Consider the following 26,971-nt stretch of genomic DNA (forward strand, 5'->3'; position numbering starts at 1 on the left):
GCCGTCAGAGTGCCCCCTTAACATAACATGGGGCCATCAGAGTGCCCCCTTAACATAACATGGGGCCGTCAGAGTGCACCCTTAACATAAAATAAGGGGCACTCTGATGGGCACATTTATAGTAAGGGGCACTCTGATGGGCACATTTATAGTAAGGGGCACTCTGATGGGTACATTTATATTAAGGGACACTCTGATGGGCACATTTATAGTAAGGGGCACTCTGATGGGCACATTTATAGTAAGGGGCACTCTGATGGGCACATTCTATGTTGTGTCCATCACAGTGCACCTTAACATTAAATGTGCCCATCAGAGTGCCCCTGTAAGACTACACCCTACCTTAAGGGCAGACAGGAGCTGTGTCAGGATCCTTGCTGAAGAATGCTTGTGTACAGGCAGGGAGAGGGAGCCGGAGAGACAGTGAGCTGCAAGGGGCGGGGCGCACACACGTGATGTCATGTTGCTGTGAGGACCGCCCTGCTCAGCGGCAGATCTGTCATTGCAGGCTGGCGGTCCAGAAGGGAGCATTTTGGGGCCGTTCTCGGACTGTGGTCCGCCATTTAGTGACCGCTGGTTTAGATACTGAGCAAGTCTATTGTAGCTAACACGAATAGCATTTTGTTTGTTCACCACAAACTAGAAGAAAAACTACAGCAGCCAGTGGGAAAGGTCTAAATTTAATAAAATTAAACACTGCACACAGAAATCATGACTACGTACATGAAGGTGCACAGAGCAGCAATGCAGGATGGATGGATGGATGGAATGAGTCTGTTGGCGACTTTTACTGCAGTGATCAGGAGGGAAGGAGGATGGGGATTCTGAGGTCATGGAGCTTCATCCCACTGGGCACAGCATTCATGGTTCCCAGGTAGTGACATGGAGTCTTGCGCTCCATCTGTTGGAAAAGAGAAGAAGAATGAACAAATTGAATTGACTGCAGGAGGACATGACACAAAAAAGAAGAGGATTGGAGCGGTTTGCCTTAAAAAAAAGTACAACCTTACATCACTTTAAATTTATCCTGTATGTTGATTAAAAAAAGAGAAAATCAATGTTTCCTGTAATCCCTCACCCTTTCCCAACAATTCCCCCCCTTCAACAAGCACCAGCATGACTTCACAAACACCACTCCTTCGGGGCTTTACTTTCATTTCCAACTGAACAGATTGGCTGAGGAGCAAAAACCAGGAAAGTATTTGCATTTGTGGAGGTTGGCATTATGGTGAACCACAAAATCACTGGGAAAATGGCCGCGCCCATTGGGCTCCAGTAAAAAGGCGGCCGAGAGATATAAATAGGAGTATTAGCATAGTCGTGGCATCTAATCATTCCCCCTGATGAAGTCACGTGACCCTGTGACGATACGCGTAGGGGAGGGGCTCTGACGTCACGACATTGCACTGGAGAGGCTCGGTGATCTGAATACAGACACAGGTAGACAGCACTGCAGGAACAGAGGCAGAGCACATTTATGCTGGACTACAATTGTATACTACTGTGCAACTGGCAGCAATAAACCCCCTTTTTGCACAAGGATAAGACACTATGGTCTGTTTGTCTTCCTTTCTCAATTGAACAACACCCTTTGAGCTGATATAAGGAGGACTGGAAAAGGAAACAGCCCCAGGAGGGGAATTGGGAGATCCTCAGAGAGATGGTCAGTATACCCACTCATGAGCAGCTACAGGAGAACAAATATAAATCCACATCCACCTTCTGAGATAATTCAAGAGCATCATTCCATCCCATCTATCCTGGAAGGATAAAAAGTGTATTTGCCTGGATTTATTCAGGCAAATATAGAGGTGAGCACATAGGGAGACCATTAAGCACTCGGCGAGAGGGAACCAAGAATCCACCTGCACATTTATTTTGAAAGACTTTTTTTTTTTTTTTTTTTTTTTTTTTTTTTTTTATTGAATATATCATAAGCACGTGCACATAATATATATGTGTTTGCACAATATAAATATAAGGATCACAGTAGAATAGAGGAGTATTTCTGATTTGTATATCACTGTACTTTAATAGGCACTATCACCTTAGGATTATCAGTTATTAATGTCACTTGCATGAAGATTAATATTCACAATGATGTTTTGAGTCACTAGTAATAATTGTTTGATACATGCAGTATCTTGAAAGCTATTCATTAGCACTTTGAAAGTATAAGATATACATATTGGTACATGGGAGCGCGGCACTATCTATTTTGAAAATATTATATATACACTAGCATATGAGTCAGTGCAAGTGCCAGCGAACCTCACGTGAGAAATAAGGACATCTAAAGTCACATATTGAACACCTCATTTCATAATAGCTCACAAGCATTCACCATTTATATTTATTCACACTCATTTATCACTTGTTAGTAGAAATTATGGAGGTTTTCACATTCTTGGAGAACAGAGAACTAGATCTTAACAATATATTTCTAGGAGAAGAACAGGAGGATCCAGGAATTAATAATACATTTAGAAAATTAGGGAGCCTTATGGAGAAGAAAATTAATATTTGGTGGGATATAGCCACCATGGAAAAATATATAAAAGAAAGAATGATCCCGAGGAAGCTTAGATGGGAATTACCTATCAATGATGGTTTATTGGAGGAGGGGGATAGGGAAGAATGGTACAATTTCTTTAGTGAAAAAGGAATGGAGGTTTTACAATTCCTAATAAAAAGAAAACAAAGAAAAATGAGAAAAATAGAAAAAGTAATAAAGGAGTACCAAAATAAGCTAGAGATCATCAAAGATCACCCAGAGTTTACAAAATACTTATCCCAGTTGAATAAAAATGTCCAGAAAAAAGACACAGAAATTAAGAATAAGAAAAAGAAAAAATTTCAAAGGGTAAGCCAGGACTACCAACAAAAATCAGTATTCAAATGGCAGACTAACCCTAATTCCAATGAGATCAAATCCACAGAATCTACACCAGTGAAAACCAATGAGAAACCACCCCCTAAAAAAGCAATAGGGTTCAAAACACCCAATAAAGATAATAAGGGACATTCACAGTATAAAGGAGGGAACCCCAACAATTGGAGACCACCATATTATAATCCGGGACCATATAGACCCCCACAGAATCAACCATATCAAGGAGGGAAACCATATTATAATGGCAACAGAGGCCACAACCAGAGAGGCCCCCAAGGATATTACACACAAGAATACTATGGGAGACCTGATTATAATAGAGGCCCATATTATCCTAAACCACAAAGGCCACAATACCAAGCACAATACCAAGCACAATACCCAGTAATGAACAAACCCTACCAAGTACCCACACAAAACAGGTACTCACCCCTGGAAAGGGAAGAATTCAACTCACCCCTCCCCAATCCTTTTTTAGGATGGGATTTGAATCCCCAAGGGGGGAGGGAAGAAGAAGCACAACACACACAAGAAAGAGAGGGAAAAGAGGAGGAAGAAGGTCACAACAAAAAAAGAAGAAGGAATTAAAGGGAGAAGGCATTTTCAATATCAGTGGATTACCCCTTACAGAAGAAGAAACACATGCGCTTAGCAAGGGTCTTAAGTATGCCCCACAAAAGGGATTAAATAAATTTGATACATATGTAAGCATTCAGAAATTGATCAGGAAACTCAATCTTAAAAAGTATTATGCCAACAACCCCATTACACACAACACAGGAGCAACAGAAAATACTATGCATAGCCAACTTAAAAACAAATCAGTGTTTAATCCCCAGATTGGAGATAATAAATATATAGACACATTTAAACAAATGGTATTACAAGATTTAGAATCTCTCAAAATTAAAAAACCTAAAATAGAGGTGAATTTAAAGAGAGGTTTAGATTCATTGAAAAAGAGGGATGACATAATAATACGCCCAGCAGACAAAGGAGGGGGTATAGTGATACAATCAAGGATTTATTATGAATCAGTAATGGCAGATATGCTTAATGACAGAGACACATATGAAGTGCTTATCAGTAATCCTATTAAGGAATATAAGAAACAGCTTATCAAACTAGTCACAAAAGGGAAAAAGAAAGGAGTTATTAATGAGAAAGAACATCAATATCTAATACCATCAGTATGTAGGCTACCTATCATGTATTCAGTTCCGAAAATTCACAAAGACAACACCAACCCGCCAGGTAGGCCCATCATTAATGGAATAGATTCACTCACAGCGAGGTTAGGTGAATATGTAGATTATCATCTACAACCATTGGTCACTAAAACTACAGCATATCTAAGGGATACAAAACATGTGATACAAGAAATGAAGGATACACTGACAGATAAAAACACGCTTTTAAGTACAGCAGATGTAGCAGCACTGTATACTAACATAGACCATCAGGGGGCTATAGAAGCAGCTATATGGGCACTTAATAAATATGGAAATAACACCACCAGACACAACAGATTCATCATAAGGTGTATAAAGTTCTGCCTTACTCATAATTATTTTTGGTATGGTAATACATACTATTCACAAAGGAAAGGAGTTGCTATGGGCGCTAAATTCGCCCCTAGCATCGCTAATCTTTATATGGCAAAATGGGAAGATGAATCAGTGTTCAAAAATAAGAACCCAGGAATAAAAATATACAAAAGGTATATTGATGACCTCTTGGTGATATGGAGTGGAGAAAAGGTAGAACTTGAGAAATTTTATAACGATTTAAATATGAATGAAGCCAATATAAAACTGAGCTATGACATACATGAAACTTCTATTAATTTTTTAGACATTCAAATCTACAAAGAGGGATTACAATTGTATACCAAGAATCATTTCAAATCTGTTGATAGAAACTCATATATCCCCATAGATAGCTGCCATCATAAAGCGTGGCTAAGCAATATCCCTAGAGGCCAATTTATTAGATTAAAAAGGAACTGTACAAACATGAAAGACTATGTAGAACAAAGTGGAATAATATCAGAAAGATTTATTGATAAAGGATATAAGAAAGAAATAATACAAAAAGAAAGGGAGCAAATAGGCCTTATGGACCGGAATGTATTAATAGCAGACAAACATAAAGAGAATACTGAAAAGGAGGAATTGGCGGTAGTGTTGAGTTATAATACCCAGTATAAATCAATACAAAACATAATAAAGAAACATTGGAAGATCTTAGCATTAGATAAGCACCTGAAAAATAATATTCCCACAATACCTAGGTTTATATATACAAAAGCTCCAAATATTAGGGACAAAGTGGTGAAGAGTATAATAGCACCACCTGTTAAACATCAACAAATTAGTTTTTTTCAAGGAAAAGGGTTTTATACCTGTGGTAGATGCTATAGTTGCATCAGACTGAAAAATAACCCCAGGAGAAGATTTACATTTCAGAACCCCCTAAATGAAAAGGAATACACCATCCAGCAATTTATATCATGTGATACAAGAGGGGTTATCTATGCCCTCAAATGCCCATGTAATCTCATCTACATTGGACGCACGAAAAGGATGTTAAGGGAAAGAATAAAAGAACATGTATATAATATAAACAGAGGATACAAGTATCACCACTTATCGCAGCATTTCAAAAAATACCACAATAAAGATGCAAGAAAATTAGAGTTCTGGGGTGTAGAAAAACATGTACAACACTGGAGGGGAGATAACCTGATAAGGGAAATTAGCAAGAAAGAATCGAAGTGGATCTATGAAATGGGCTGTCTGGCTCCCAATGGGTTAAATAAGGAGTTTGACCTTACATGCTTTATTAGTAACAAATAAGTATAGAAATAGTTCCCAATCTAACTTTGAGGCGTTGAATATATATAGATTGGGGATTGAAGTAATGTATCTGACATGAATTTAGGAATATGTGGAGTGAGTTTAGGGTAGAATTAGAGAATTTATGACTAGCACAAAACGCATGTAAGTTATATCAAGTATCATATCCTCAAGTAATACCTTCTTAAATACAAAACCAAAACCCAGATGTAAAGAAAGATGTAAGTTAAATAATATCTCAAAATTGAAGGAATTAGATAATTAATGACAAATAGGTTACTTGAGAAGTAACATACATGCGTTTTCTATTATTTATTTTTTTATTATCTTTTATTATTTGATTTTTAAAAAAATATTTTTTTTTTATTTTATTTTATTGGTTAAATTTATAATTTTGAATTTTATATTTTTAATATTGTATTATTAATAAAACATGGTTTTAATTTAGCCTAATAGGTATACTTTCAGCAATATAATGTATAGCCAACAGCCACTGTTTAGAAACTGCAGAGCAAGAGACAGATCACAGCTGACCCAGTTAGCAATGTCTGGCAGACAGATATCACGTTATAATTTGAGTAGACACACAGGTGTAAACACTCACCATACATAGAGTTTAAGAAAATCACTGGGAAAATGGCCGCGCCCATTGGGCTCCAGTAAAAAGGCGGCCGAGAGATATAAATAGGAGTATTAGCATAGTCGTGGCATCTAATCATTCCCCCTGATGAAGTCACGTGACCCTGTGACGATACGCGTAGGGGAGGGGCTCTGACGTCACGACATTGCACTGGAGAGGCTCGGTGATCTGAATACAGACACAGGTAGACAGCACTGCAGGAACAGAGGCAGAGCACATTTATGCTGGACTACAATTGTATACTACTGTGCAACTGGCAGCAATAAACCCCCTTTTTGCACAAGGATAAGACACTATGGTCTGTTTGTCTTCCTTTCTCAATTGAACAACACCCTTTGAGCTGATATAAGGAGGACTGGAAAAGGAAACAGCCCCAGGAGGGGAATTGGGAGATCCTCAGAGAGATGGTCAGTATACCCACTCATGAGCAGCTACAGGAGAACAAATATAAATCCACATCCACCTTCTGAGATAATTCAAGAGCATCATTCCATCCCATCTATCCTGGAAGGATAAAAAGTGTATTTGCCTGGATTTATTCAGGCAAATATAGAGGTGAGCACATAGGGAGACCATTAAGCACTCGGCGAGAGGGAACCAAGAATCCACCTGCACATTTATTTTGAAAGACTTTTTTTTTTTTTTTTTTTTTTTTTTTATTGAATATATCATAAGCACGTGCACATAATATATATGTGTTTGCACAATATAAATATAAGGATCACAGTAGAATAGAGGAGTATTTCTGATTTGTATATCACTGTACTTTAATAGGCACTATCACCTTAGGATTATCAGTTATTAATGTCACTTGCATGAAGATTAATATTCACAATGATGTTTTGAGTCACTAGTAATAATTGTTTGATACATGCAGTATCTTGAAAGCTATTCATTAGCACTTTGAAAGTATAAGATATACATATTGGTACATGGGAGCGCGGCACTATCTATTTTGAAAATATTATATATACACTAGCATATGAGTCAGTGCAAGTGCCAGCGAACCTCACGTGAGAAATAAGGACATCTAAAGTCACATATTGAACACCTCATTTCATAATAGCTCACAAGCATTCACCATTTATGTCGCTTTATCCTGAATGTGCAGATTAATTTAACCTTCATGCGTTTACTTTGCAAGGAAGAATGAAGGTTGAATTTTATCAAAGAGAACCTGTCACCCAAACACCATGGAGAGACCCATCCTGTGCACAGACCCAATACACAGCTTATTAGTATAAAATTATGGATGTACTACAAGCCACAATGTTAATGCTGCTCCCTGGGCAATTCACAGGCTGTATTTTATTAAATATTAGACCATCCTAAAAGCGTGGTCTTCCACGGGGCTAGGAAATGCACAGTTGAATAGGGACCCATCCATCTTTCAAAACAGCTCTTAAATTTACCCATATATTAGAAACAATGTGAAACCCCCCGGAAAAGCAATTGGCTGGAAAAAGACATTTGATATACCGTATTTTTTGCTCCATAAGATGCATTACCCCCCCAAAAAAAAAAAATGGAGAAAAATGTCTGTGCATCTTATGGAGCGAATATGGAGCAGCCGGTCTGGTATTCCTGCTGCCGCCGTGTCAGAATACCTGGCCGGCCACTCGGCTCTTCTCTGCAGCAGAGCCCTTACCTGTTCCTCGGTCCAGAGCTCTACAGTCTTCTCTCCCAGCACCGGCATCTTTAGTGTGGGCACCAGGCTGTGACAGCCGGGTGCCCACTGCGCATGCATGAGAAGTGTTGCTCTCTGTGAGTGGTCCAGCAGTCTTCTGGGACCTGTCAGTGTCCCAGAAGACGGGGAGGGAGGACAACTCAGTGCAAGTGGGAGTGGGTACCTGCTACCCCTCCCTCCCCAAAGGTCCGCAGTCTCTGCTCATCCCCTGTACTGTGTCACCAGTCTCTGCTCATCCCCTGTACTGTGTCACCAGTCTCTGCTCATCCCCTGTACTGTGTCAGCAGTCTTTGCTCATCCCCTGTACTGTGACCGCAGTCTCTGCTCATCCCCTGTACTGTGACCGCAGTCTCTGCTCATCCCCTGTACTGTGACCGCAGTCTCTGCTCATCCCCTGTACTGTGACCGCAGTCTCTGCTCATCCCCTGTACTGTGACCGCAGTCTCTGCTCATCCCCTGTACTGTGACCGCAGTCTCTGCTCATCCCCTGTACTGTGACCGCAGTCTCTGCTCATCCCCTCTACTGTGTTCGCAGTCTCTGGTCATCTCCTGTACTGTGTCTGCAGTCTCTGGTCATCTCCTGTAGTTTGTCCGCAGTCTCTGGTCATCTCCTGTACTATGTCCGCAGTCTCTGGTCATCTCCTGTAGTATGTCCGCAGTCTCTGGTCATCTCCTGTATTATGTCTGCAGTCCATTGGGTCAAAATATTTTTTTTCTTGTTTTCCTCCTCTAAAACCTAGGTGCATCTTATGGAGCAAAAAATACGGTATATCCACCTGTGTCTGTCTGGGTCTCTTCCCTGCCGAGTAACCACCAGCTTATCACTGACCATTCCTGCAAACTTCCAGGAATCTAAAAAAAAAAAAAAAAAAAAAAAAAAACACTTAGCTTAACACTTAACACAAAAAACATAGCTGGTGTCAGTGAAAGGAATAGTCCATCACTGATGGGAGGAATAATACCTCATTGTTGGTCAGAGGGAGGAATACACCCTGTTCCAAATTATTATGCAAATTCTATTTAAGTGTCACAAAGATTAAATATTTTGTTTTTCAGTTTAACTCATGGATGGCATTGTGTGTCAGGGCTCTTTTGATCACTGAACACAATCTCGGACACCTCGGATTAGCAGGTGAGCCCAATTTAAGGAAACACTACTGAAGGAGGGCGTTCCACATTATTAAGCAGAGCACCGTTTTCAAGCAATATGGGGAAGAAAAAGGATCTCTCTGCTGCCAAAAAGAGTGAAATAGTTCAATGCCTTGGACAAGGTATCAAAACATTCGATATTTCACGAAAACTTAAGCGTGATCATCGCACTATTAAGAGATTTGTGGCTGATTCAGAGCACAGACGGGTTCGTGCAGATAAAGGCACATTGAGGAAGATTTCTGCCAGATCCATGCATCGGATCAAGAGAGCAGCTGCTAAAATACCATTACATAGCAGCAAACAGATATTTGAAGCTGCTTGTGCCTCTGGAGTCCCACGGACAACAAGGTGTAGAGTCCTCCAGAGTCTTGCAACTGTGCATAAACCTTCTATTCGGCCACCACTAACCAATGCTCACAAGCAGAAACAGCTGCATTGGGCAGAAAAATGCATGAAGACTAATTTTCAAACAGTCCTGTTCACTGATGAGTGTCGTGCAACCCTGGATGGTCCAAATGGATGGAGTAGTGGATGGTTGGTGGACGGCCACCCTGTTCCAACAAGGCTGCGACGTCAGCAAGGCGGTGGTGGAGTCATGTTTTGGGCCGGAATCATGGGAACAGAGCTAGTCGGCGCCTTTAGGGTCCCCGAAGGTGTAAAAATGACCTCTGCAAAGTATGTGGAGTTTATGACTGACCACTTTCTTCCCTGGTACAGAAGGAAGAACTATGCTTTACGTAATAAAATCATCTTCATGCATGACAATGCACCATCTCATGCTGCAAAGAATACCTCTGCATCAATGGCTGCTATGGGGATAAAAGGAGAGAAAGTCACGGTGTGGCCTCCATCCTCCCCTGACCTCAATCCTATTGAGAACCTTTGGAGTTGGATCTGTGTTTAACAGATGAGGCTGAGCGCTCCTTACGTTGGACTCGCCAGAAGTGGTATTGCAAAGCTAACAAACCAGACTCTATGTTGGCCCGTAGGTTGCGTTCTTTTGCGCAACACCCTAAACCGATATCTTTACGTACTCGTCACAATACCCTTACGAGCAACCCAGTAACGGTTTTAGAGGAGTTCCGGCACAGACTAGCTAAACTTTACTCTGATCCCACCCGGGCTGACCCTCAGTCTATTTCTGACTTCTTATCTAGTTTGTCATTACCTACTTTAACACCGGCCCATAAGGATATGATGGATCGCAATATCCAAGTATCTGAAGTTTTGCAATGTATAGCGGAACTGAAAACAGGCAAACGCCCAGGTCCTGATGGATACACGGCACTATATTATAAGAAATTGGCTGATGTGCTCGCTCCCCACCTTGCCGCTATGTTTAATGCGGTGAAGGGAGGTTCAAATTTTTCCCCGGACTCTTTAACTGCTAATGTAGTTATGATCCCTAAACCGGACCGAGATCATTCTTCCTGGGCTAATTATAGGCCTATCTCTCTTACCAATATCGATATGAAGATTCTTACTAAGATTTTGGCTACTCGATTGAATTCCTTCCTTTCTCGTCTGATTAAAAAGGATCAGGTGGGATTTGTTCCCCATAGGCAGGCCGGAGATGCCATTAGACGTATTTTACAATTGCAACATTTGGCCCATACTCGTAAAATCGATATGATGCTCTTATCCTTGGACATCAACAAGGCTTTTGACACTTTATCCTGGCCGTATCTCCTGTCGGTCCTCCATCGTTTTGGCTTCGGTCCTTCCTTCTTGCGATGGATCTCTTCACTATATACATCCCCTCAAGCGAAGCTTAGATACTACGGATTTGAGTCTTCTACGTTCTCGGTTGCTAGAGGTACTAGGCAGGGCTGCCCGCTTTCCCCTTTACTTTTTATCTTAGCCCTGGAACCGTTGGCAGAAGCAATCCGTGTACATCCTGATATTAAGGGAATCGATGTGGCGGGCTCCCAACATAAATTATCGTTGTTTGCGGATGACATATTATTGTCAATCTCGAATCCGGGGATTACTTTGCCTAATTTACTAGCAGTTTTTGATTCTTTTGCCACCCTCTCAGGTTTACACGTCAATCCAGCTAAATCAAGAGCTATGTCAGTTACCCTCCCACCATCACTTCTGACTACTTTGAAGCAAACGTTCCCCTTCCAATGGCTTTCGGCCTTACCATATCTAGGAATTAAGCTTACCCCGACATATGATGGACTGTATCAGGCTAACTTTCCCACTGTTTTTCATGAGTTGACTGAGCTTTTGTCCTCTTGGTCCCATTTCCCGTTATCATGGTTTGGCAGAATTAATGCAATCCGTATGACCTACCTTCCTAAACTATTACACCTATTTCGTGTTCTGCCAGTTTCAGTACCTTCGCATATATTGCGTATACATCAGCGAAAACTTTTGTCCTTTATTTGGGGCTCCTCTCGACCTAGAATTAGCAAGCACATTTTATTTGCGCGGCGGAATGCGGGCGGGTTATCTGTTCCAAATCTCCAGTCCTATTATTTGTCGGCTAACATTGCCCCTTTAGCTCATATTCATGCTTCTCACCATTTCCCCCTGTGGGCTGTAGTAGATATGATGGACTCTCACCCGATACCGCTCCCCTCCTTGCCCTGGCTCCCTAATGCTCAGCGTCCATCTAATCTTAGCCCAACGCTGACACTTTCGCTTCGTCTTTGGGATTCTATAAAATACTCCGCTGGCCTTATCTCTCCTCATCTGCCTCTGCTACGTCTATTGCATAACCCATTATTCCCTCCGGGTAAGGAGAACCCTAGACAGTTTGTCTGGTGGCAGACACATGGTTTTTATGATATTCATTCACTCCTATCCCCCACCAGAATAATTACCTTTGACACTTTGCGTTCTTCTTATAACATTCCCCTCCGAGAACATTTTGGTTATCTTCAACTTCGTCACTTTATTCATACTCTAATACGTACGCATCCAGGACCTTACCGTTTATCCCCTTTTGAAAGCCAGTGTAGACATAGACCTCATGCTCCAGGTCTGATCTCCCTGATTTATTCTTCCATTATGTCATATAGAACCCCTCCGGTTCGTTCCTACCATCAGCGTTGGCAGTCGGAATTAGGGGGAACCCTGGATCAACAAGACTGGCAGCTCATGACCCAAACATTATCTAAGTGTTCCAGGAATGTTATTATTCTTGAGAATGCCTACAAAATTCTATACCGATGGTATTATACGCCTGCCCGTCTAGCTAGTTTTATTCCTACCTATTCCCCGGTTTGTTTTCGGGGATGTCAGCAATTAGGTACCATGGCACATATCTGGTGGACTTGTCCTAAGGTAAGCAGGTTGTGGATTAGGGTGTATGCCCTCCTCCGCACTATTCTTCATACAGACATTAAGCGTAATCCATATGAAGCGCTTCTATTTAAACCACCAGAGGGCCTTCTCCGCTCTGAACGGCAACTGGCATCACATTTATTTATGGCAACTAAGTTGACGATTGCGAGGGCTTGGAAGACTCCTGTTCTTAGCTTTGAGGCTGTCAAAAACCGGATGAACTTCATAATGGTCAATGAAAAACTGACGGCCATATTATTGGATACCCATACAAAATTTCTGCAGATATGGCGTCCCTGGCTGGACGTAGCCCAGCCCTCGAGATTCGACCAGTCCCTTCTATCGATATGAGGATGGATTCTGCTGTGATCCCCCCGGGGCCCCTCCCTCTCCCCCCTTTTTTTTTTTTTTTTTTTTTTTGTGGTGTGTCTGTGTGTGTTGTCCATGTCTCTCTACTATTTGTCTTTTTCTACTCTTCTGTTTACTCTGCTCTTAAACATAATTTACGGATTGTACCTCCTGTTCTCTACGCTGCATTCGTAAGGCTATTTATGCAATCTAGATTTCTTTTTAAATTCTAGGTCATGAATATGTGCTGTTTTTTGATGCGGCCTTTTCTCGGGCCTTTCCTGTTTATTATAATGTTGATATAGCAATACTTCCCTTTGGAGTTTACATTATCATTGCCCACAAAGGTCTGTTGCCCGTTCTCTCCCAACCTCCCTCCCCATCCCCTCCCTCCGGGCACCTATGTAAACTTTTCCGATTTTGCCTTTATTGATGCATGCCTTGCACCAGCTTCCCTTCATTTATTGTACTATGTAAATGTTGGTCATTGAATTTTTGTTACGATTGTCTGTTCATCTTTGCTTATTTTTCAATAAAGCTTTTTGTAAAAGAGAACCTTTGGAGCATCCTCAAGCAAAAGATCTATGAGGGTGGGAGGCAGTTTACATCCAAACAGTAGCTCTGGGAGGCTATTCTGACATCTTGCAAACAAATTCAAGCAGAAACTGTCCAAAAACTCACAAGTTCAATGGATGCAAGACTTGTAAAGCTGCTATCAAATAAAGGGTCCCATGTTAAAATGTAACGTGACCTGTTAAAATGTTGTTAAAAGTTTGATTGAAATAGCTTTTGATTTCAGTAAATATGCTGCAAACACAAGAAACTACAATTTTCAGTTCTTTACAACCTATAAAGTGTTTTGAAACTTACTGTGCGGAATAATTTGGAACAGCGCATTGTAAGTGTTTTAGGTTTCAAAAAAATCCTGTTATCATTAGGAGGTTTGTTCAATCAAATTTGAATTGTACTCTTAATAGTTGATAACATGAGAATTATGCCGACTGTTATTTACATCAATTATTTAGGTAAATGAGAAAAATATCATTTGCATAATAATTTGGAAGTCCAAAGGGCTAGATAAAGGCAAGTAAAGGACTGGATATGGCCCTCGAGCAGCAGTTTGGAGACCACTGGTCTAGGGAGTAGTGATGGACGAATTGGAAAGCACTTAAATGTGTTCAACAATTCACAGGATAAAGTAATATTTGAGCAGGTAAAGACTTAACAACTGGGACTTCTAACCTGCCCAACTGACTGTAGGTTGGGAGATCAGGGCACACTCACTCAACATCATAAAGCAACTGGAAATGACAGGATTCTCCCAATTAAGTCTTCTTAAATGTAACCCATTGGAATTCTGCACCACAATCCTTTTGCAGGGTTTTAACACTGAAACACTGACAATCCCTGTTATTTCCCCACCCTCCCCAATAACTGGCCCTACAGCCACTGCTTATTTTTAGTCAGGAGCAAAATAGAAGTATCATCGCCCATGCCATGTATGAATGCGAATTCACCCTGCACTGCAATATGGTAAATGTCTGCAAGCAATATCCATCTGTACTATCGCCCATGCCATGTATGAATGCGAATTCACCCTGCACTGCTATATGGTAAATGTCTGCAAGCAATATCCATCTGTACTATCGCCCATGCCATGTATGAATGCGAATTCACCCTGCACTGCTATATGGTAATCTATACTGCTTTTAAAATCCACCTCTAACTGAAGCCGATTCATGGCTATCAATGTTCTTGGTAATTCTTACTGCTTCCCAAATCTTTACGGCTACGTTCACACTAGCTTTGTCAGCAGGCGTCAGACAGGCGTTTGGGAAGTGTTTTTAACGTTTCTCAAACACCTATGAATATTCTGCACATGGCAGCACACAGTGCTGTTCACACTGAAGCGTTGCGTCGCCGCAAAACTGACGCCTCATGTTGAGTCAGGAGGAGTTGAAACCTCCCATTCAAGTCTATGGTGACGCTCCTCAAACGCCTGGGCGTTTGTGGAGCATTAATACCATTAAACTTCATTATAGGTGTTTGTGGTGCGGTTTTAATGCTTGGTAAATGCCTCAAAAACGCTTCCCAAATGCCTGTCAAACACTATAGGAGCGTTTGGCAAGAGTTAGAGATAAGTCAAGTGTGAACGAGCTCTAACTCTGTCCATATTACTGTGGTGTTTATTTTGCTCTTATTGTCTTACCCAAATTTATGAGTTGATCCTAATCTTTACAACTCTGCCCTCCTGCAGTCTTTTTGTCCTCCTTTGGTGTGAGAAATTTGCCCTGCTAGCCATGTGTCTCTCCTATGCATTCCTCATTGATTAATTGGCAATACCCCCACCCAACTCAGTAAAAATTTAGACCTTCCTTAGGGGAGGCACAGCCAGAGGCAGCACAGCCATGGGTAGCATTGGCAACTATCATCTTGGATTAAGTATTGAGCATTGCACTTTGGCTCTGCACTTCAGCAAAACCACAGCAGACGACTTCAAATACTAAACAGACTACAGGTGACCTGTTTCCTCTTCCACTCTTTCATCTCTTACCCAGTCTGCTTCTTCATCTCACCACTCTGTAACATGCACTCCCTACTCCTCCTTCTCACAGTTGTATCCTCTCTCTTCAAACTCTCTCTCCTACACCCCTCTTCTCCACCCCACAACTCATATATATCACCCTCACTCCTACCTTCACCTTATTACTGTACTCATCAACTCCTGCTAATTCTGAACTCACATCCTAATAAAACCTCCAGGACACTGGGACCTGTCCCTCCATATAAGTCACACTCCCATATTACCTCTCTCACCCTTCTGCATCTCCTAACATCTGGGAGACATTTCCCAAATCCTGGGCCACCATCTTTCTCATTTGACCAACACACCTTATCCTCGAACTGCGGCCGCAATCCACACAATCTGGTTACTATTCCTCTTCTTTCTAGAACCAGCCTCCCCTTTTCCTGTGCCCTTTGGAATGTCTGCTCTGTCTGTAACAAACTCACTTCTGTCCATGACCTTTGAATCACTAACTCCTTTAACCTACTTGCAACTATGTAAGGGTGTGACGCATGGATGAATACTGACATCTAATGTTAAACTATATTGTGCCTGTAATATGCTCTTTGGTCAGTAGATGGCAGCAAAGTACAAGAATCGATTTTGTAGTGACTTTTGCTAAGACAAGATAAATGCTTATTTACCCTATAAAGTTTCATGAATACTAATTTAGGGGCCGAGTAGGACCCTCAGAAGGGTCATAGTGAACTGTAAATGCAGGTTTGAGGCTGCAATTAAGAAATGACTTACTGCATCACAAACTCTGAGGAGGAAGTGGAGTCTGGGTCTGGCTTTTGGATGCTGAGGACGTCTGGAGAATCTGTGTGGGGCCTGGAAGAGGATTTACGGCTCACAGTGGAATCTGGCAAGGGCACCTAAGGAAGATCCACAACGAGGCCAGGAAACAAGTGACTGTGTGGTCTGGTTCCGGAGTGGGTCAGGAGAAAACACCAAGAGCCTGGCAGGGAACCGTAAGTGCGGCTTTGCCGCAGCACATCGCACCACACGTGGTCAGTGACATTTTATATATACCAGAAAGTTACAAGAGACATACTCCACTTTCCTTTGGATTACAAATAGTATTGCGCAATACTTAGGGTGCACCCCAACGTTATATCTTGCTCAGGAACATTCAGGCGCAGCCAGGCTGCTTTCTGGACATTGGGGAAAAGTCCGCAAGTACGGGGTTAGTGTTAGACAGTATTATTCTTACTGTATGGTTATGCGCTGTTATCATTCTGTTTACGTATGCTCAACTACATGATCACTATAACTCTTCAGTAAACGTAATTGTGGCATCGTGTACCCTCTGAATCTGTGGGCCCAGCCCTCGGTTTTCCTTCAACTACAGAAACCTGGCTTCATGAATCTGACTTTCCCTCTCCTGCTGCCCTTTCCCATGGTGGTCTCCTCTGGACTCACTCTTACAGGTCTAGTGGATGGAAAGGAGGTGGAGTTGGAATCCTCCTATCCCCTCAAAGCACTTTTCAGGACCTCCCTCTCCTCATTTGAAGTTCACTGTATACGTCTATTCTCTCCAATTTCTTTAAGAATTGCTGTGATCTATCAGCCTCCTGAACCGGTATCACGCTTCCTTGTTGACTTCTCTGCCTGGCTGCCTTACTTTTTCTCTTCTCAAATTCCCACAATCATTCTTGGTGACTTAAACATCCCTGCTTATCTTAAAACTCCTGCTACCTCTAAACTTCTGAGCCTAACCACTTCTATTGACTAAAACAATGGACACATGCTTCTACTCACTCTAATGGGAACTGCCTCAACCTTGTATTCTCCTACCTATGCACTTGTCAGGGATGCGGGTGTGACCAGAAGTGTGTGGACTGACACAGGGAAACGCAGGCTTCAGATATGGTATAAATAAGACAATTTATTAAGACTAACAATACAAATATAAACGCAGTGCACCAAACACCAAGCTAACACAAATTCATACAACAAGGTAAAACAAACCCAAACCTAAACTGATATAGATACACAGGTACATACACATATAGAGCACAACGTAGCCAGGCAGGCCGTGTCGATAACTATCGGGCAGGTAGGTACAGGAGGAGCAGGCGGAGAGTAGTCAGGTCACGAGCCGGGTACAGCAACTAACGGACAGGTAGGTACAGGGGGTCAGGCAGAGAATGGTCAGGGTCACAAGCCAGGGATCAAACAGGAGAAGTCAGCAGAAGTCAGGATTAGGCAGGGTCGGCAACAAGTCAGGCAGAAACAGGAACAGGAATGCAGGTTACAAGATACAGGGGCCCATGGAAAAACACACACCAAGGCACAGACTGCAGGTCTGGCCATCCCTTAAATACACCACCTGCAATCAGCCCCAGGTGATGGCTAATTGCCGAAGTGAACCTCTGGTTGTTGAGAGCACCCGCTGGCCAGCCCTGGTACTGCAGCCCACAAGGCAGGTGAGTCCCACCACTATTGGCAAGTCCATTCCTGACAGCACTCTTTGCAACCTCACCAACTTTTTTCCGATCTCTGATCACTCCGTTATTAGCCTCACTCTCTCCTTGGCTTCCAACTACCAGTTACCGGTAGAAACCTTCGTTATCTTAACCCTTCTCTTCTTTTTTTCGGCAACAGATTGTCTCTATGACAAAATCTCAGCCCTGTCCTGTCCCAACCTGGCCACTTCTGTCTACAACAGTTCACTGTCATCCACTGTGGACACATTGGCCCCCCTCACTACACACAGACCTAGGCCCTAACCGCTACAGCCCTGGCAAAAAGACAATACCAGATGCCTCAAAAAATGTAGCCATGCTCTTGAGCGTTTATGGCATACGACTAAGCCCCAGCAAGACTTCAATCAATATAAATCTGCCTTTCAAAAATACAATTCCTGTCTCCACACTGCCAAACAGACCTATTTTATCACTCTCATTAACACCCTCTCACGCAATCCCCATCAACTCTTTTCTCCATTTAACTCTACTTCATCCTTTACCTCCAGCCGCTAACTCACTCACTGCCCAGGAGATCGCTAATCACTTCAAAAATAAGATTGATACAATTAGTGACGAGATCTCTACTGTACAGATATCTCCCTCACCCTACACTCCTTGTCTACCTGCACAATCTATACTTCCCTTGGTTAACCCAGCTACTATAGAGGAGGTTGGTAAACGTTTCTAAAGCCTACCTAACCACCTGCCCCCTGGACCCTGTTCCCTTGCAAATACTTCGGTCATCCTCTGGCTCTATTCTTCACTCTTTAACTCGTATCGTCAGTCTCTCCCTTTCTACTGGCATCTTCCCCAACTCTCCAAAACATGTGCTAGTCGCCCCCATACTTAAAAAGGCCTCACTGAACCCCAGCAATCTTAGCAACCTAAGACCCATCTGCTTACTCCCTTTTGCCTCCAAACTCCTTGAATGTCTAGTCTACAACCAGCTGAGCTGCCACCTTATTGAGAATAACCTTCTCGTTCCCCTTCAGTCTGGATTTCACCCACAACACTCCACAGAAACTGCTCTCCTAAAACTCACAAACGACTTACTAACCGCGAAAACCAATGGTCACTATTCCGTACTCTTGCTCTAGGACCTCTGTGCTGCCTTTGACACAGTTGGCCACCCCCTCCTCCTCAAAAAAACTCTATTTACTTGGTCTTGGTGACTGTACTCTCCGTTGGTTCAAATCTTACCTATCTCACCGCACCTTCAGTGTCACTTACAACTATACTTTCTCCTCTCCTACTCCTCTCACTGTCGGGGTCCCCCAAGGTTCTGTCCTTGGACCTCTCCTAATCTCGATCTACACTTCTTCCTTGGGTCAGCTGATAGCTTCCCATGGTTTCCAATACCATGTCTATGCTGATGACACACAAATCTACCTCTCTACTCCTCAGCTCACCACCTCAATTCCCTCACGTATTAACGATTTACTAACAGACAAATCAGAGACAAATCAGACTGGATGTCACACCACTTCCTAAAACTCAACCTATCCAAAACCATTTCTCAGTCAGGATCAATAGCACCACTATCAACCCATCCCTGAATGCCAAAGTGCTAGGGGTAACCCTGGATTCTGAAATATCCTGTCAGGCCCACATCCAATCCCTGTCCAAATCATGCCGCCTCAACCTCCGCAACATCTCCAGAATACGCCCCTTATTAACAAAATGATGCCACAATGCTCCTAATTCACTCTCTGATTATCAGTACAATTTGCACTGTTGTCATTACAGTGCAAATTCTGAAATATCCTGTCAGGCCCACATCCAATCCCTGTCCAAATCATGCCGCCTCAACCTCCGCAACATCTCCAGAATACGCCCCTTATTAACAAAATGATGCCACAATGCTCCTAATTCACTCTCTGATTATCAGTACAATTTGCACTGTTGTCATTACAGTTACAAATTGTATTGTAACTGTAATGTCAACCTTCATTTTGTATAGCGCTGCGCAAACTGTTGGCACTATATAAATCCTGTATAATAATAATAATAATCAGAGAATCTGTCATTCAATAACATTTTGTTGGGGTGGTTACTGCACTAGCTATTGAGTCACAGAATAAATCCACAACACTTGCAGTCAGGACACCGGTACACCACGATCCAAACATATCAACAAACTTACCTTGAACACATCCTAGTTGTGGTCCAGCGTGAAAAGCACCAGCAAGTCAGACGTTCCCTTGGACAGATTCTTGGGGACGACAATTGCTCCAGAGAACTTTCTCTTTACAGTCATTCCGTTTTCACTTTGACAACAAAAATAAACATATTAGTTATCTGGAAGAGCATCAACCCCAGCACTGCCCTCATATTCTACCATGGACAGGAATACAATCAGTTTGATTTAAAATTCCAAACACTTGACTTCTTATGAACAGTTTTCATATTTCCATTGTCTTTAGGATGTATTTGGGTGCATTTATTTTACATTACAATTTAAAGAAGGATCGAAGTCTACACTCAGAAACCTGCAAGTTTAAAGGATAAGTTCACCTATTGTAAAAAAAAAAAAATAATAAATGCACGTGTTTTTTGCAAGCACCAAAAATGTGCATTTATTATTATTTTACATTGCATTCTGTAAAGTATTGCACCTGTGATCATCAGATTGTGGGTGCAATGCCAGGTTCCAGCAGGCTCACAATAAGCTGTCTGCCCGTACCTGGGCAGAAACGGGTGTGGAAATTTTTGAAAAAACTACTTGTTCAGGGACTAAATCGGTCTCCAGGTCTACTTGTCCTGACTAAAAAATAAATATATTTTAACCAAAACACTATTTAAATCTGAGGTGCTTTATGGACTGTCTGGGGCTTTTAAAAAAAAAAAAAAAAAAAAGGGACTTTATGGCGAATTAAACGTTTAATATTTTTAACATTGCACTCTATATCTCCTCCTCCCCTCCCTGCCTGTCTCCGGCACCGTACCCGGGGACTAGCAGGGAGGGAAGAGACCTTGCAGTGTAATGAGCACTGATTGGCTGCTCCTCAGAAAATGGGAGTGTTGGACTTATCCTTTATCACTTTCACTGCCAGAGCCATTTTTGCGTTTTTTGTGCACATTTAAAAAATCATTTAAGGCCTGATTACACAAAACTCTTAAACATTATATATTTTGTGAAAGCAGAGACCCTAGAAAATAAAATGTCAGCAGTTCCAATTTTATATGTCACATGATATTATCACAAAGATCTATGAAACTTAAAATTTCAGTAAAAAATCCACTTAATTTAATTTCAGGGCACAAAACGCAATAAATTATCAGATTTTCTTGTAAAATATAAAAGATGAGATTGCATCGAGTAAACAGATATCCAACATGTCAAACCTTAAATTTGAATGCACGCGTGAAAAAGGTCCCAAACTTCAGTTCCCTATATTTTCTATAGGTGACGCTTTTAAAGCTCCTTATAGGTCATCAGTTTAGCGTTACATAGGAGGACTGGTACTAGAATTATCGCTCTCATTCTGGTGTGCACGGCGATATAGAACATGTGTATCGCACTTGACGTTTTGATGTGTAGGCGCCCCAGCGCATGCTTTTACATTTGTGTGTGCGTACATATGTGGGGGTGAGGGGCATTATATGCTAGGGTGTAACTTACATTTTTAAGAAATAAATTTTTTTTTTTTTTGTTAAATCACATAGGGGACAAAAAGTCCCCTATGTGATGATTTTGGGTGACAGATTCTCTATTTTGAGACATCCAGGATCTAAAAGACCCTGCATGCCTCCCCTGTGCTCCACCAAGATCAATAACACAAGCATCATTCCCTCCCCTCATGCCAGGGTACTAGGTGTAATCCTAGACTCCCATCTGTCCTTTCAGCCCCAAGTCCAGTCACTGTCCAAATCTTGTAGACTTCACCTCCACAACATCCCCAAGATACGCCCGTTCCTAACCTCAGAAACCACTAAGCAACTTATCCACTCCCTTGTTATATCTGGCCTTGACTATTGTAACTCCCTCCTCATTGGCCTACCTCATCACAGGCTATCCCCTCTTCAGTCTATCATGAATGCTGCTGCCAGACTCATCCACCTTACTAACGTTCTGTATCTGTCACCCCTCTCTGCCAATCCCTCCACTGGCTTAACGTTGCCCAACGGATAAAATTCAAAACATTAACAATAATGTATAAAGCCATTTATAACTCTGCCTCAAATGACATCACCAATCTTGTCTCTAAATATCACCCAAACCGTACTCCCTGCTCCTCACAAGACCTCCTACTCTCTAGCTCCCTTGTCTCCTCCTCCCATGCTCGTCTCCAGGACTTCTCCAGAGCTTCCCCATCCTCTGGAACTCTCTACCCCAATTTATCAGACTATCGCCTACTCTGCAAACCTATCTCTTCAGGGAAGCCTATCCTTCCCTCAACTAATACTGGAATCTTCTACTCTTCCAACCAGTTCATCCCCCAAAGTTACTACCTTTTGTACCACTAGCCCCTCCCTCCTAGATTGTAAGCTCCAAGGATAAGGCCCTCCTATCCCTCTTGTATTGAACTGTATTGTTGCTGTATTGTCTCCCGTTATATTGTAAAGTGCTGAGCAAACTGTTGGCACTATATAAATCCTGTATAATAATAATAATAATAATCACATTCTTTCCTGGCAGGGCCGGATTTAGTTTGTCTGGTCTGGGGGTGCAGTAAAAAAAAAAAAAAAAAAAAAAAGTCGGGGGCATAATGTTTACACACATTTTATCCAATCCTCTCTTAGCTCCCTACAACTCCATGTGGCTGTATTATGCCAGCGTTTTTCAATCTTCAGATCCAGCTGAGGAAAGCTGGGATTGAACAGAAAATAAGTCCAGCAGTGCATGTAGCACACCATTGCAATTGGTTGTCACGGTCAGGTTGTGCCTAGCAGTGGAAATGGCTTAAAGCAGGATGAAAAGAACCTGAGCCTAGTCCCAGTATACAGTACACTGTACACATATGGCACAGTCCTTGTACCCACAAAATGCTTCTAATTTATATGCCACAAGTGACAGTCTCACAGTAAGAACATAAACCTCAGGGCAAAGGAGTTAAAAAGAACCCTTCCTTTACATTTGCTTTTCTGCACCCAAAAAGGTATTGTTTTGCCTCACTGAGCATATCTTAAAGAACTTCATAACAGGTTGCCGACCAGCCACAGTACATATACTTTTTTTCTTTTGTTTAGAAAAAATTAGTCTTAGCCTTGCATTAATTTTACTAAAGCTCTTATTATTAGCGTTCGTATTAAAACCACAAAAATGACCACGGAGTGTGTAATTGTGGGAGAGTCTGCGCCTACACTGGGTACAATACTATCACTGAATTCTCTGAACACAGCGCACTAAGCTTTGCAGCAGCTGTAAAACAGTCCTGCTGCCACCCTGTTCTCCACAGAGGGGGAAGTTAAGGATATATACAGTATCTCACAGAAGTGAGTACACCCCTCACATTTCTGTAAATATTTGATTCTATCTTTTCATGTGACAACACTGAAGAAATGACACTTTTCTACAATGTGACGTAGTGAGTGTACAGCTTGTATAACATGTAAATCTGCTGTCCCTTCAGAATAACTCAACACACTGCCATTAATGTCTAAACCGCTGGCAACAAAAGTGAGTCCACCCCTAAATGACAAGGTCCAAATTGGGCCCAAAGTGTCAATACTTTGTGTGGACACCATTATTATCAAGCACTGCCTTAACCCTCTTGGGTATGGAGTTCACCAGAGCTTCACAGGTTGCCACTGGAGTCCTCTTCCACTCCTCCATGACGACATCACAAAGCTGGTGGATGTTAGAGATCTTGCGTTCCTCCACCTTCCGTTTGAGGATGCCCCACAGATGCTCAATAGGGTTTAGGTCTGGAGACATGCTTGGCCAGTCCATCACCTTTACCCTCAGCTTCTTTAGCAAGGCAGTGGTCGTCTTGGAGCGGTGTTTGGGGTCGGTATGTTGGAATACTGCCCTGCGGCCCAGACTCCAAAGGGAAGGGATCATGCTCTGCTTCAGTATATCACAGTACATGTTGGCATTCATGGTTCCCTCAATGAACTGTAGCTCCCCAGTACCGGCAGCACTCATGCAGCCCCAGACCATGACATTCCCACCACCATGCTTGACTGTAGGCAAGACACACTTGTCTTTGTACTCCTCACCTGGTTGCCTCCACACACGCTTGACACCACCTGAACCAAATCAGTTGATCTTGTTGTCATCAGACCACAGGACGTGGTTCCAATAATCCATGTCCTTAGTCTGCTTGTCTTCAGCAAACTGTTTGCAGACTTTCTTGTGCATCATCTTTAGAAGAGGCTTTCTTCTGGGACGACAGCCATGCAGACCAATTTGATGCAGTGTGTGGCGTATGGTCTGAGCACTGACTGGCTGACCCCCTTCCCATTCAACCTCTGCAGCAATGCTGGCAGCACTCATACATCTATTTCTCAAAGACAACATCTTGATATGACGCTGAGCACGTGCACTCAACCTCTTTGGTTGACCATGGCGAGGCCTGTTCGGAGTGGAATCTGTCCTGTTAAACCGCTGTATGGTCTTGGCCACCGTGCTGCAGCTCAGGTTCAGGGTCTTGGCAATCTTCTTATAGCCTAGACAATTGTTTGATAAAAAATTCCTCCTGCGCTGTAATGGACCCCAAACCCTACCTATCAGCTGCTTACACTCAAACTGATACCCAACCAGTGCAGAATAAATATTAAACAATAGTGCAGCGCTAATAAACTGAATCACTATAAATATTGCTACATGGGCTAAAAATGCCAAACACACCTACATGTGAAATAATGATATTGAAAACATGGAAAAAAAATTAAAAAATGAAAACATATGAAATGTGAAAAATATGACACATCTTAAAGTGACCAAATCATCTTAGTGCCCCACACAAGTGCCAGCAAATAATATTGGAATAAAGATAACAAACATAAATCACGTGATAGTGCCACTTCAAATCTCATAAATGTACAAACGCAGAAATATATAAAAGTCCAATATGAATAATTCAGTGATGCAACATACACATACACACGCAGCTGGAGTGGAAAAGTGTGTTGGCACTTACACGATTGAGCACCAATTGCACATTGCATGTGTATGTTGCATCACTGAATTATTCATATTGGACTTATATATTTATGCGTTTGTACATTTATGAGATTTGAAGTGGCACTATCACGTGATTTATGTTTGTAATCTTCTTATAGCCTAGGCCATCTTTATGTGGAGCAACAATTCTTTTTTTCAGATCCTCAGAGTTCTTTGCCATGAGGTGCCATGTTGAACTTCCAGTGACCAGTATGAGAGAGTGGGAGCGATAACACCAAATGTAACACACCTGCTCCCCTTTCACACCTGAGACCTTGTAACACTAATGAGTCACATGACACTGGGGAGTGAAAATGGCTAATTGGACCTTGTCACTTAGGGGTGGACTCACTTTTGTTGCCAGCGATTTAGACATTAATGGCTGTGTGTTGAGTTATTTTGAGTGGACAGTACATTTACATGTTATACAAGCTGTACACTGACTACGTCACATTGTAGCAAAGTGTCATTTCTGCAGTGTTGTCACATGAAAAGATAGAATAAAATATTTACAAAAATGTGAGGGGTGTACTCACTTCTGGGAGATACTGTATTTGCCAACTAATTCAAGACCAAGAAAAATACAAGTGCCGCAGGACCAAAACAGCAGGGACGTTTACCGACATGAATAGAAGGACCTTCCACCAATGCGTTTTTTCTAATATACCTGCTCTATGTGCAGCACATTGGGGTGTATGGATTATGAATGGCACACCCTTACATTGTACAGCAGACCGCAATGCACTGCACTACAACCAACATATACCATTTTATTGTGGGTATTGAGCCTAAAACACTTTTTCCCCGCTCACACTCCCACTCAGAACAGTACGGCACCTATAGGACTGATGAGGTCACAGCTCCTCATGTTCCTCTGGTTGGGGAATCCCAGCGGGCTGCTGACAGGAGGCCGGAGTGTAGAATTCCATGAGGTATTCACAACGACTTGGCTCCGACGTGGACATGATGACTGTTTCTTTACCACAGAACAATTTCACCTGCAGAAGGGAGAAAAATTACGGCATTTGCATGTCTTAGTCTGATCAAACACCTCATCACGATTGCTACGGTGCAACATACAGGGGGAAACACGCCTCCTCACACGTTCCCAAAGATTCCGAGTACAATCCTTCCACGTGGCTGTATGTGTACAGATGCACTTTTATGGAGACTACAAAACTGCTATGTAGCTGTATTTATAAAGTGACTGCAATGCTGTTACATAGCTGTGCAGAGTAGGCATAAGATATATGGTGTATGTGACCTTCTAGGTGTCTCGTTATCCTGTAATGAAGCCATACCCTGCACTTTGGTCACAGCAGGCAATGCCCCGCAATCCAACATGTTATTCCCATCGGTCATCCCTAGTGACACTCACCAATGTGGACCGGTTGGGACCCTGCCAACAGCCTGTGCCCTGGTCGTACTTCATGGCACTACATCTGTCATTTTCTGGTCCGGCCCAGGTGTTCCAGATGCTGTGAATATGAAGTCATAACAAAAAAAGAAAAATCACATTTACTAGAAGGTGCTCAGGAGCCTATTTGCCCATTTCCTGTGAGTCCGGTTCACACCAATGCACTGAATGAAATGTTATTTTGTGAAATTTTATTAAAGGACAAGTTCACCTTTTGTAACGTTACGTGTTATACCCGTATTCAAGGTGTAACATGTAACAAGTTACTTTTGCAGCAGCAACAAGGCCCCCCCCAATCCTCATTGTGTCAGCATGCTGCTGATCTTCTCCCCACACCCACCATTTTAAATAAACACGGCCTTGCGGCGCTCCGTCCACCCAGCCGTGTCATCCATTCACAGAATTTTGTGAACGGGAAAACTACAAGTACCAACAGCTTTTGCAGCTGACGGCTTATAGTCCTCAACCACGGCTCTAGGTAGTTCACTGCTCCTCCCAGTACGTGGTGATAGCAACACTGACATTCTGCAGGAGCCT

The 26,971-nt window shown here is 42.3% G+C and overlaps 1 long non-coding RNA gene across 3 annotated transcripts in view; it reads right to left on the reverse strand.

Moving 5' to 3' along the window:
* Positions 1-661: 661 nt before the first annotated feature.
* LOC149428308 (uncharacterized) overlaps positions 662-26,971 on the reverse strand; it is a 38,247-nt gene continuing 11,937 nt past the window's right edge. For 2 of the 3 annotated variants that reach the window (XR_016310787.1, XR_016310789.1), the window contains exons 4-6: positions 26,396-26,495; positions 25,855-26,015; positions 662-901 (exon numbers count right to left, since the gene is read on the reverse strand). This is a non-coding gene — a long non-coding RNA (uncharacterized LOC149428308). Of the gene's footprint in view, positions 902-8,854; positions 8,931-20,052; positions 20,177-25,854; positions 26,016-26,395; positions 26,496-26,971 lie in introns of all 3 variants that reach the window. The other variant, XR_016310788.1, reaches the window with a different exon arrangement.

Source organism: Staurois parvus, unplaced genomic scaffold (assembly GCF_062004578.1).
Source record: "Staurois parvus isolate SC_StPar_1 unplaced genomic scaffold, SC_StPar_1.0 ptg003334l, whole genome shotgun sequence".
Lineage (NCBI taxonomy): Eukaryota > Metazoa > Chordata > Amphibia > Anura > Ranidae > Staurois > Staurois parvus.